Genomic DNA, 12,492 nt, shown 5'->3' with positions numbered 1-12,492 from the left:
TACTAAAAACAAACATGAGAAAATGTCAACATTTCCATACCTTTTCACCAAGACCTCATGGAGTGCATCTCACATTCCAAATACATGTGAGTTTGCAGGAGATACCTTGGTTGGCAGAGATACCTTGCTCCCAAATACTGAAACCTCCATGTTTAACATAATCGGCATTAATATGCAAATATTCACATCTGCAAGAGCAAACAGTCGAGGATATATGCATGTTTTCCACCTCTTTTTTGAGGATTTCTTTTACTACCATACTTCTGTTTTGTCCACACACTGGAAAAAGCCTTGCTATGGTCCACTCACACCATTAAAGAAAATATCTTGTTTTTTCTGCACAAATCAATCATTCATAAGACACAGAACATATATGTGTTACCATGTTTGCTTCAGTGCCAGATGTACTATATTACACAGCTTGCAATGGAGACCTTGATCCCTAATGCATTGCTAGTATTATGCAAGTACTGGTAACTCTCACAACCCTCAGGAAATAGCAAACCTGTATAACTCTGGATATGTATGCAATTGCAACCTACTTTTTGTGTCATTACCATCCTCCATCTTCTGGAGTAGGTGCTGTGCAGAGGGCTGAAGGGCTACCGCACAGAGTACCCATACTAACAACCCTCAAGATGTAAATAATCAAATGCGCAAACAGATCAAACCCTGAACGTGACCAAAATAAGCAGCATTACAATAAAAGTGCTTTGCACAGGAAGAGTCTGAATTTATGCACATCACTTCTCTCACAAGTACCTCAAAAGAACCCTTTCTAACTGGCTAGTGGAAAGAAAACCTGGCAAAAGTAACCCATTAATTCAGGTACAAAGGCAGTCCTCCACCCAAAAACAAACCAAAGACGAGCAAAAATCCAGAGAGACGTAAATTTCTGTTTATGGAATCTGTAAAGCACACCGTGTTTTGGGCTGCAGTGGCTATAGAAACAATGCTTGCAGTAATGCAATGCAACTTGCTTACATCACCATCATCCCCCCCTTTCCCCATTTTTCTACATGGGGTTGGGTTATTGTGTTAACTGTCGCCAACTCTCTCGATTCACTGCCACACTCCCGCCATCTTCAACACTCATGCCTGACGTCGCAGATCTTTCACACAATCCATCCACCTCTTTGCTGGACGTCCTCACTTCCTCTTACCTTCTTCCTGTCTGTCCCAAATCTTCTTCACCAGATTGTCTTCTGTTTTTCCTACACATGTGCCCAAACCACAGTGATCTGTTCTCTTTGATCTTTTGTGCAACTGCAGGTACTTTGGTTTCTGCTCTTATGTCCTCATTTCTTTGTCCGTCCCACAGTGTGCATCCTGTCACCTTTCTCAGGCACTTCATCTCCATCACCTCTAGCTTCTTCAACTGTTCTGCCTTTACTGCCCAGGTTTCTGTACCATATAGTAGTACTGGTCGCACCACTATCTTATACACCTTACTTTTCAGCTTCTTTGGCATTCTTCTGTCATAGACTACACTGGATATGCCAGTTGGCTGCAGCCCCTCTGATTCTAGCTTTGACCTCTTCATTCAGACTACCCTTCTCCTCAACTACTCCTCCCAGATACTTGAAGCTGTTTACCTGTTCCATTATCTTCCCTTCTATCTCTATTCTCAGCTTCTTCTGATTTCCCCAATTTGCTGCCATTACCACTGTCTTATCTGTGCTTAGTTTCTTCCCATGTGCCTTCAGATTTGCATTCCATTCTCCTATCCTTTGTTGAAGTTCTAGCTCAGAGTCCGCCTGTACTGCCACATTGTCTGCATACAGCAGCTTTGCTGATCCGTCCCCTCCAACCTGTTTGCTAATGCAGTCCATCACCAGTATGAACAGCAGTGGGCTCAGAGCTGAACCCTGATGTACATCCACACCCACTAGGAACCCCTTTGTGAGGCCGAACACTGTCTGTACTTGAGTCATTGGACCTTTGTACATAGCCTGCACTAATACCAATGTTTCTGGGACTTCAAACCACTGGAGTACTGCCCAGATCAGCTTTCTTGGGACCTTGTCATATGCTTTCTTCAAGTCTAGGAATGCCTAGTTGAACTCTCCTCATCTCTAGCTTCTTTTCAAGTATCTGTCTCAATGCAAACATTGGGTCAGTTGTGCTGCATCCTGACCTGAATCCAAACTGCTCATCTCCCATCTAACATTCTATTACTCTGCACATCCATTCTACTACTCTGCATCCATTCTACTACTCTGCATATGCTTTTATCAATCACCCTCTCCAGAATGTTCATGTAATGTGATAGGAGTTTGATAACTCTGTACTGACCATAGTTGTGGATGTCCCCTTTGTTCTTTTACACTGGCATGAGTATGCTTATTCTCCAGTCATCTGGGATACGCCTTTCTCTCCACACTGCAATTAGTACCCTCAGGAACCATTTCTCCCCTTTCTCACCCAGCATCTTTATCATATCAGCTATGACGTCATCCGAGCCTGCTGCTTTCCCAGACTTCATCTTCCTTAGTGCTGTTCTTACTTCTTCTAGGGTGGGCTCCTCTTCTTCTCTCATTGTAGGCTGTTTCTGGAACTTGCTTACAATAAGTAACAAAAGAAGCCCATCCACACATGAAAACGGAATGAAGGAATACTCATATGTAATGTAGCAGTTGCCAGCAAAGGAAGATTGGCTGTCTGGCTATAGCAGGGTACAGGAACCCTGACGGAGCAGCTGGTGGAAAGAAAATTACCAATACTGTCTTTGAGCTTGCTGCAGCAATAAAAGTCAGTGACAAGCCTTCCGACAATTAATATACACCAACAGTCTGTCTATTTATGCACTTCAGCCAAATGCCACCAACAGCTCAATGCATTTTAGCAAATCAGCAACAGCAGAAGCATTAATGTATATAAAGCAATACATCTTTTTTTACCACTGGTAACTCAAAAGACATTTGAATCTCCAGCTGGATTATTAGGCAAAAAAAAAAGCCTAAAGTAAAGCACTGCAGCAATTTCCAGCAAATAACAAAAGTACTGCACCCTACCAAAAAGTACAGAAGGAAATGCAAGAAATCAAACTGATGTGTTTTAGCTTCTAGCCCACCATGACTTAAAGGTATGCTGACTGTCCAGGTGGTGTCTTGGAAATTAACAGAAAAAAATGGACATAATGTAATTCAATAACTACAGAAGGAAAGAGACCGACCAACATGGCTAGAGTAAGATATAAACTTTAATATAAAAAAAAGAGAGACAAAAAGTAAATGGTAAGCAATTTCACACCATAAGGCGCTTCTTCACATCATAAATTCAACAACAGTCAAGTGAAACATTTCCACATGATGAAATTTATCCTCAATTTGTCGCTTAACAGATTACTCAAAATGATTAACAAATAAATGAATGAAAGAGTACTTTTGCAGACAGAAGCACAAGTACTCTTCACGATCATCCATAACTCAGTTAAGGACTAGCTTTGAAAACATTTTATATATAATGCTTAAATGTGATCCACTGCATCCTCATCCACCTAGAGGACAAGCATATTTCAGAGCATGCTACTACTGTTCAGTCCAACTCCCATACCCACTAAAAAATGTGAAACTTATTACAGATTTAAACTATTTCTAAGAGGGAGTGCACTAGAGGTAAAATCTTTGCAATAGTTAAGACTGAATTAATTCTTCTTGTCACCAAATATTTCCAGCAGATCACTGTGGCAAAGCAATGAGCTTTGCTACAGTAACTTGTCTTCAGGCGTTCTCTGAAAGTAAAACCATCCATTTTTAAACCATGGCCAGGAGGATGTTCACAGAACCATTGTGAACAGGCCTTGCCCCCTCATGATTGTTTTTGGTGCCAAAAAGAAGCCTAACATGATCCCATTACCCACCAAAGGTGGCACTGTCTTCCTCAGCTGAGTTTTAATAGACACAACCACTTGCTCCAGCCTGGCAACTTAGGAGATGTAAACCTACTGACATTGAAATGTAAGGGATGGTAAAGGCAGTATCCGATAGCCCTTTCAAATACATTTTTTCCACCAGACGTGAGGGTTCTGCATTAAGCAAAACTTAAGTCATGACCTCTAAAGGTTGAATTTCCATTTTTTTTCTTTCACTTTTTTTCCCTGGCAACCATAAGTTTTGGATGATCAGCCCATTTCATTCCCCTTTCACTAGGGGGTGACAGTCGACAGAGAGACTGTTACTTGAGTAGCCACTAGGGGGAAAGGCAAGCTTCCTGTACTTCGCTCCAACCCCAAGAATCATGCAAAGTAATATACTCCAGACTGTGGCATACAATAGGTATCAATGAGGGCATGTCATTACTCCGGTGTATGGCTCCACTGACGACTACCCATTGGACTGTGCACCCCAACCATACCAGACATTACCTCCACCTAAAGAGTGGCAAGTGAAGAATACTAATTTACTTCTCCCCGTCAGCTCTAGCAGGTGCTTGAGCTGCTATGTGAATTTAGCTTGCCTGGGTCATTGCCAGGGCTTTATTCCTCTAAGCCAACACAGCTGTCAGAATACATTGTTGCAACCAAAGCATTCTTCCACAGGACCTGTGGATGTGTCAAGACAAAGACTTTATTAAAGCTAAACTGTTATGAATTTTGAAGGGATCTTCAGCTCTGATAGTTAGGGTAAGTCTCCATCTTAAGTCCATGTTAAGAAAGGCTATTAAAAATATTTCTTCTTCTTTGGAGAAAGCAGAATTCTATTTCAGATTCTTTTTTAGTTGCAAACAAGAATAAAGCTGAGCTTCCATCTCTTTTGTTTAGACAAGGTTCTTGAAGTAAAGATATTCAGTATTTTAATTCTGTAGTGCAGTTCCCACCCAAGATGCTGTGAAGTGGCATCTAATGTGAAACACAGCTGAATTCTGGGGTTAAACCTGTACAGCCAGCACTTCCACATGCTCAAAGTCTTCCACATTTTGTAGAACTCTACTGCTGTAAATTCGGCCTTGTATTAGAACATTTCAAAGAACATAGAGATTTTTGCACAGGAATGGGCAGGGCCTACATGATTTGACAGGACTGAGTGATAAGCCATGCAGATTATACAGTGTCACGGTGAATATTTGTAACACAGGCTTCATGCTTTTTCTTAGGTTATCTTTAAATAGTTACCACAGCTTTTAGTATACAATATGTAAAAACAGAGATTAAATAAAGTTATCCTTATTTTCTACTTTTGTAAGTGCACAATCAAAACTACATGTCCTGGGTGTTTGACTTGCTTTATCACTTTGTACTTAGTCTTAACCACATCACTGTGTTGTAGGATAAGAAGCTGGGCAGTATATATGCGGTACCCACAAGTTCCCGTTTTGCAGTCCGGACCCATAACCCGTGGTCCCCCCACCTTTCTTTGGTATAATGTGCAGTAATTGCTTTTGCAGGAGGACCCCCCCCCCCAGCTTTATTTAAACATTTTTCTGGAGATAAAGCAACAAGCAATATTCTGAAGCAGTGGAACAATAAATACATACAATAAATGCAATAAAAAAAGACACCCCAGAAAGGTCACCACCCGCACCTTTGCAGAAAAGGAATTTTAACTCTGTGTAATAGTTTTTATACGTGCAGCATAGGATGTGTTTGCACCACTCTCTTTTAAAGTACTGCAATTCTCAGCATAATAGTGTAATACTTTTGTATAAATGCAGCATATTCTGTCTTCGTTTGAATAGGTAAATATGTTTGGATCGCTACAGCATTTGTTAAGTACACGTTTTGCCAAATTATTTAGTCTAAGATGTAATTTATCAAAGCTTTTGATCACTGCAAATTGGAAATCCTGGTACCAGCAAATAAAGGAGAAAAGGCTTTGTATTGAAATCATTACAACGTTTAGCATACTCATCTTTCTGAGGAGTTTATTCAAAGCACTTTTCAAAATAAACATCATGAGCAAAGTGCTGGGCGGGCTTTGGGGGGGGGGTCCTTGTTACTGCGCATCTGGTGGGGTAATGTTCCAATACAAAACCGTAAATTCCATGCCCCCATCATATAAAATAAAAACGCTAAAGGTATACACTCCCAGTCTCATGGTTTACTGCTCAGATACCTACCTTGAGACACTTCCTGCAAATGTCAAGTTTATTTATAGATCAGTTTAGTTTAAACCAAACAACCCTCTCACCTTTACACTCCTCCCACTATTTTATATTCAGGGAAACTTGAACCGAAAGGCTAGCCCTATGATGAGCACTGAAAACTATGCGCAAGACTGCCCATACCATGCTCTTCACCAACATAAACACACCCCTATAAATAGAAGAAGGGACTTAATTAAAATAACAGAGTGAAAGTGACATGATCATGAACAATGTTTACATTGTTTCTAACAGTCCACAAGAAAAATAATATTTCATGCAGTTGCTAATCTATTAGAATAAATGTTCCACTCCTCCCAAAAAAGTACAATGAAAGGGCCAAGACAGAGATGTCAATATCATACCAATAAAAACACTACTACTACTAACTGACGGGAGACGCCAGCCCCCTCCCTGCTCCCCCATATTACATTTCCCGTAGCAGTGGCACTACAAAATAATATTACAAATAGTTTGGGAATGCTTAAACATACAAAGGCCAGTATCCCAAGAACAGTACAAAGGAGAATATGGAATTTACTTCTTTATGTGGTTTTCGCACATGGCCGGCAAAACATACAAAAACTGACCATAAACGTCATCAATGCTAGCAAGTAAACGACAGTCAGTCATCAAGCCCCGGCAAAATCTGCACAAAGGTCGTATTTAGTTTTCTCACCAGACCCACGAGGTATACTTTTCCTTAACTGAAAACTGTGGCTGCCACGTGCTGCAAAGCAAAAGGTTGTACTCTTGTTGCAGTGTGGAAAAAAAAAGTCACAGAAACATATAAAAGCTAAACTCAAAAAACACAAACTGCATTTCCACACAAACTGATTTACCAGAAATAATGTAACCTTTTTAATCAAACTTTAATGATGAAAGAAAACATTCCTCTATGGCTCTCAAACTATTAAACTAAAAATAGTCACTAAAGCAATTAACAGAAACACGCTTAGCGCCAAAAAATGAACGTAAAGAACTAATCATGTTTAATTCCAAAAACCTTAGCCAACAGGTTTGAAACAATAACACGTAAGTGACAGTTTAAATAACAGTAAACACAAAAATATAACACTCACTTTCCAGAACAACACATCCCGACCCCCTTAAGCCTACGACTACTACTACTTCCGGCAGTAATAAGACGTGTATTCCAATTGGCTAGCAAAACCCCGTGTAAATGTATGATTTCGAGGAATATCGGAAGACGTTTTCAAATCTTCTAACTGGTTACACGCTTACACTGTCTCCATATGCAATTGACTTGCATTGGATTTAAAGACTAATGCATTTAACTATTGAGTCTGTAGTTATAACTGTCCTGTATTTGGAGCTTTTTTCCCGGACCTGTGGTGAAAATGGGCTCAGGATCAGTCGGACATCCTCAGCCAACAAGAATAAAACAAAACTCTGGTAATCAAAGTGTTTCAAATAGGGTTACTACCTACCTGTCCCTCTTTGCGCAATTGTGCCCTGCGAAAAAAAAAAAAACAACTAAAAATAGCAAATGTCCTAAGATTGTACGGCAACAAATATTTCCCAAGTTTTCTAATAGTTAAAGTGAAAACAGTTATTTTTTACCCGAAATGCTTAAATGTTATATGAAGTAGAATAACCAACTCAAATGCTACACAAATAAGCTTTTATTTTAGCAAAAAAATGTGAACCTCTGCCCTTTGCATTGGCCATGGGTATATTTTATCCTGCAAAATCTCACGTTTCTTCCCACCCTGGACATTTTCAAAGGCGGCAGTAGCATTGCCACTTTTCCAAATGTCCAAAGTGAGACATTATTTGTAGAAACGTGAAATTTTGAAGGATAAAACATACCCATGGCCAGTGCAAAGGACAGAACTTCACTTTTTTAAACAAAATAAAAGCTTATTCTTGTAGCATTTGAGCCGTTTATGCTATTTCATACAATATTTAGGTGTTTCATATACAAATAGAGAAAACTTTGAATTATTTTTGTTCTAAAATCTCAGAACATTTACCATGTTTTAGTTTTTTTCAGGGCACAAGTACCCGAAGAGGGACAGGTGGCAACCATATCAAGTTCCTCATTATATTTTGGTGTAAAGTTAGAACAGTATTGTTTTTTATTGAGAATGCTATTATCACCTGTCCAACTTTATGCAGGAAAGCACCTACTTGCATACCTCCCACCTTCATAATGCAAGAAATTTGGACAAAGCATAAAATAATGGTGTGACAAAAGCCATGGGTAATAGGAACAGATTTTAAAACATTGCTCTTATAAACTTAGAAAATTTCTAAAGTAACAAGATTTATGTTAGCATGTATTTTCTAAAGGATTTGAAGTCTGATACTCAAAAGTATGTCATTATTTAGTTACTTCAGTCCTTGGTACTTTGCCTGAAAAAGTATGAGGAGCAGATCAAAAATATGAGGCAAAAATCTGGACTTCTAGTAAAAATCTAGACAGTTGAGAAGTATTTGGACAGCTGTATCTGGAGAGGAAAAAAACAAAAAAAAAAAAAATGGCAAAAATCCTAAGATTTTTAGGACACAAAATATTTTCTACATTTCCCTCAATAGCTGCATAAAACAATTATTTTGTATCTGATATACCAAACAAGTATATGACACAGCACAAAGAAATGAAATTTTACAAAAATAATCCTTTACATACCTTTCAGCTGTGCAGATTTCCACAGCATGTCCATATTTTTGTCTCATATTTTTGGTCTGCTCCTCTTAAAATTTGTGTTTTTCTGGCAAACTACAGATGACCGATGTCACTGAGTAATGACATGCATTTGGGTTTCAGACTTCATATCCTTCAGAAAATGGAAGCTAACACAAAACCTTTTATTCTTAAAAAATTCTAAGTTTATAAGAGCATATTTAAAATATATCCCTATTTTTGGGTCATTGTAACCCATCCATTATTTAAGGTTTTGTCCAGATTTCTTTTGTTAGGAAGTTGAGAGGCATGATCCTTTATTTTGACATCAAGTCCTGGCCTTTGCACTAGTTGCAGATGTAGTTTAGATTGCAAAATTTCACTTTTCTATAAAGACTGACCTACGTTGGACATTTGGAAAGGTGGCAACTCTAGGCATTATTAGTGTGGCAGGGCTAGGTATGATCTCCATGTGATGGTCACTGCTGATGTGACACCCCTACACTGTCTACAAAATGGGAAAAAGAGGGCTGATGCTGATGGCATGTACCACTGCCATCTTATTCAGGGTTAGTTACTTTAAGTACATCTAAAGAAAAATGTAGTAGTTGTGAATGTGAACTCAATCTTTTACCTCAGATCTCCAAGATTGCTATTAGCAGGTTAATAAATAAAGTGGCTTGTAATACACTGCTAAAGAATGGACATTGGGGAATATAAATATCCAGCTGTAAGGTGGAGAACACTGAAAACACATTAGTGTCTTTGCTTTCTGCTTAAAATGTTAAAGTAGTAATAGCTCTCAATCAGTCAGGGATAAATCCATAAAGAATCAGCAATATTTTTAAACTATTAGTGCAATTAACTTGAGACATTGACTAAATAAGAGCATGTGAATTAATATACATTTTCTGAAGTCAAGTCTATAAACTCTAATTAGTATAATTATTTATTAAGTGTAATTCACCAGGGCGGCCATGGTGGTGCAGCGGTTAGCGTTGCCTCCTCACAGCAAGAGATTCTCCGGTTCGATCCTCGGCTGGGGTGCCTTCTGTGCAGAGTCTGCATGTCCTCCTTGTGGTCGCTTGGGTTTCCTCCGGGTGCTCCAGTTTCCTCCCAAAGAAATGCTGTTGGTGGATTGGACACTCTAAATTGGCCCTAGGCGTGAGTGCATGCATGTGTGTACCTTCTGTGGAAGGTTGGGTGCTGGGCTGGCAACTTGGCACCATAAAAAAAAAAACTCCACTGCCAGTCATGAGCAGACAGGTGATCCGCTATGGCGGCCCCTAACTGGGAAAAGAAGAAGAAGAAGAAGAAGATTTATTAAGTGTAATTCACCACTTTTTCTCCAAAATTCTCCAATTTTAGAAGAGGTTAAAAGGGACAGAGCCAAAGTTTGAGTCAAAATGAGGGACTTCTCTGAAAATCAGAGAAAGCTGAGATGTACATTTCAACTTTTTGATAGTCTAGTATTCTCCTTTATCACTGCATTTCCTACTCACTTTCTTCTTGAAACCTGTTACCAGAAACACCACCTCATGACCCTCATTAAATTGCGTCATAGAATAAGGCTGTTTGGCGTGTATTTACCACTTAGACTAAAAAGGGAGGTATAATGAGGGAAATGCAGTGTTAAAGAGCCCTTACTGTATGTGCTAATTTAATTGAGTTGATATGAATCTCTCTGATTTTTTGCCAACCATTTCTTTTGCCCTTTCTCTCCTAAATCATACTTCCTTATCATTCAAAAATGGATGTTGATGCAAAACCTGTTGTTCTATTAACTTTTAATGTCTGTGATCTTGCCTCCCATTTTTGCCATGTTCGTTGTGAATTTTTTTCTTTTTTCTAGTAAATTCTTTGTTTATTTCTGTTTGTTAATGAGGATGATCTGACTGAAGAATGTAAGGCTTTTTTCCAGTGGAGTTTTGTGGAGTAAATTAAACAATTAGTTGTTAACAATAAAATTCATAGATGCTAAAACACGAGTAGATAAGTTTGATATGGAATGATTAACTACAAAAAGGAAAGAAAAAATACTGACAGAGTAAGTTTGAAAGTACTATTTCAGAAGCAGCTCCAGAGTAGACTTGATTTATAGCACATAGATATGGAGAGAAAAGAAGGAGTGAGATAGCTATATTAAACAATTGAGTGGTAATAGATATTAACCTAATTAAGAGAGAGAAATGAGATTAGTGTGGATGCTGGATTAAAGAAAGAGTGAATAAAATAATAGAGATGTGTGTTTAGCCAAGTGAGTGACCAGATTTAATTTTTTTGTAGATACCTTTTTAGATTATTTGAAAAAGTAACTCACTGAGGATTATAGTCAGTCAGTAATGTCTGGCATTAGAGGTTAGTACTTATTGTTTGAAAAATGCATGTTGGTGCAACACTCATTCTATTATTTATTATGTAGATGAATGAAAAAAATGTGTTTGTAGTGATATATGTGATAGTGGTATCAGCATTCCTGGATACAATTTATGCATAGTACAGTGTTTTCCATTATTGTTGAAGACTCGACCCCCTGCATAAGCACAGTCCCAATAGAGTTTTCACCGTTCCAAAGCCTGGCATTTTTTATGAAAGTGTCATTTTCAGGACAAATCATGTCCACATTCAGTGCAAACTGGATTTCACTTTCTTGCCTAAATGGAAGCTCACTTTTACAGAACTTGATTTGCTTTTATTATTTCATATCATATTAATGTGCTTCAGAAACAAAATGACTGTTTTATTTGACCATTAGAGAAAATTTAGGATGTAATTTTTGCTCTAAAAATCTCAGGACACTTGTCATTTTTCATTTTTTCACTGGACATAGCTGCTCATATAGAGACTGTCCTACATAAAGAGGGAAAGTTGGTAACCGTAATGGCCAGCCACCTCAGTGTTGTTTTTTCTTCATTCATTTTACTTCCTACTCCATCTGGCACAAGCAGTCAAAGTATGCAGGGCTGCCTTCATCGACATTTTTAACGCACATGCACCTGTGAGAAGAAAGAGAATCAAGTCATACCCATCTCCCTGGCTAAAATCCGAAACAAAAAAATTCATCAATGAGAAAAAGCGTGGAAAACCTGGCTAGATAAATTTTATATATATATATATATATATATATATATATATATATATATATATATATATATATACATATGCATTTATTTCACGTTAACATTCCCAAGTCTCCAACCCCAAATGATTTTGGACCACCATCAGTAAGCTGTTAAACTCAGTTTAAACCATACAATCCAATCCTTTTCCTGCTCTGTCTGATCAAGATGTAGCCCTTAAATTCAAGTCTTAAAACAGAGTTACTGGTCTGCTCTTCCAAAGTACTTCAACCTTCCTAACCTTTCATTTCAATCCACTACTCTCAATCCTTTCTCTCTCTCTATCTCAAATTGCAACCAGTTTTGACTAAAGTTATTCAAAGACTCCTTAGTCAGCTTAATCCCTCCACTCTGGCAGCAGATAATCTTCTAGCTGCATTATTTATTTATGTATTTATTGACCTTCATTTACCAGGAAAGTTTGTCTGGGTAAGATCCCATTTTCATTAGAGGATATGGGAGAAAAGATACATATAATATATATTACAGCAGTAGGTCAATATCACTCAGAATGAAATATACAGTGATAAGAGAAGAATATAAGAATATGGCCAACTGGCTCACCGACAAGACCCTCAAGGTCAAAATAGGCGCCTCCACCTCCAATAGCAGACCTGTCAGTAGTGGAGTTCCCCAGGGATC

The 12,492-nt window shown here is 38.3% G+C and overlaps 1 protein-coding gene across 1 annotated transcript in view; it reads right to left on the bottom strand.

The window, feature by feature from the left end:
- Positions 1–7,201, bottom strand: part of WDR89 (WD repeat domain 89) — an 82,415-nt gene extending 75,214 nt beyond the window's left edge. Inside the window, exon 1 of the mRNA XM_044074393.1 lies at positions 7,164–7,201. The gene's annotated coding sequence lies outside the window, so the exon portion shown is untranslated. The remainder of the gene's footprint in view (positions 1–7,163) is intronic.
- Positions 7,202–12,492: the final 5,291 nt, after the last annotated feature.

Source organism: Protopterus annectens, chromosome 6.part0 (genome assembly GCF_019279795.1).
Source record: "Protopterus annectens isolate FY-2018-M chromosome 6.part0, PAN1.0, whole genome shotgun sequence".
NCBI lineage: Eukaryota > Metazoa > Chordata > Ceratodontiformes > Protopteridae > Protopterus > Protopterus annectens.
This window is presented reverse-complemented; position numbering and strand designations above follow the sequence as displayed.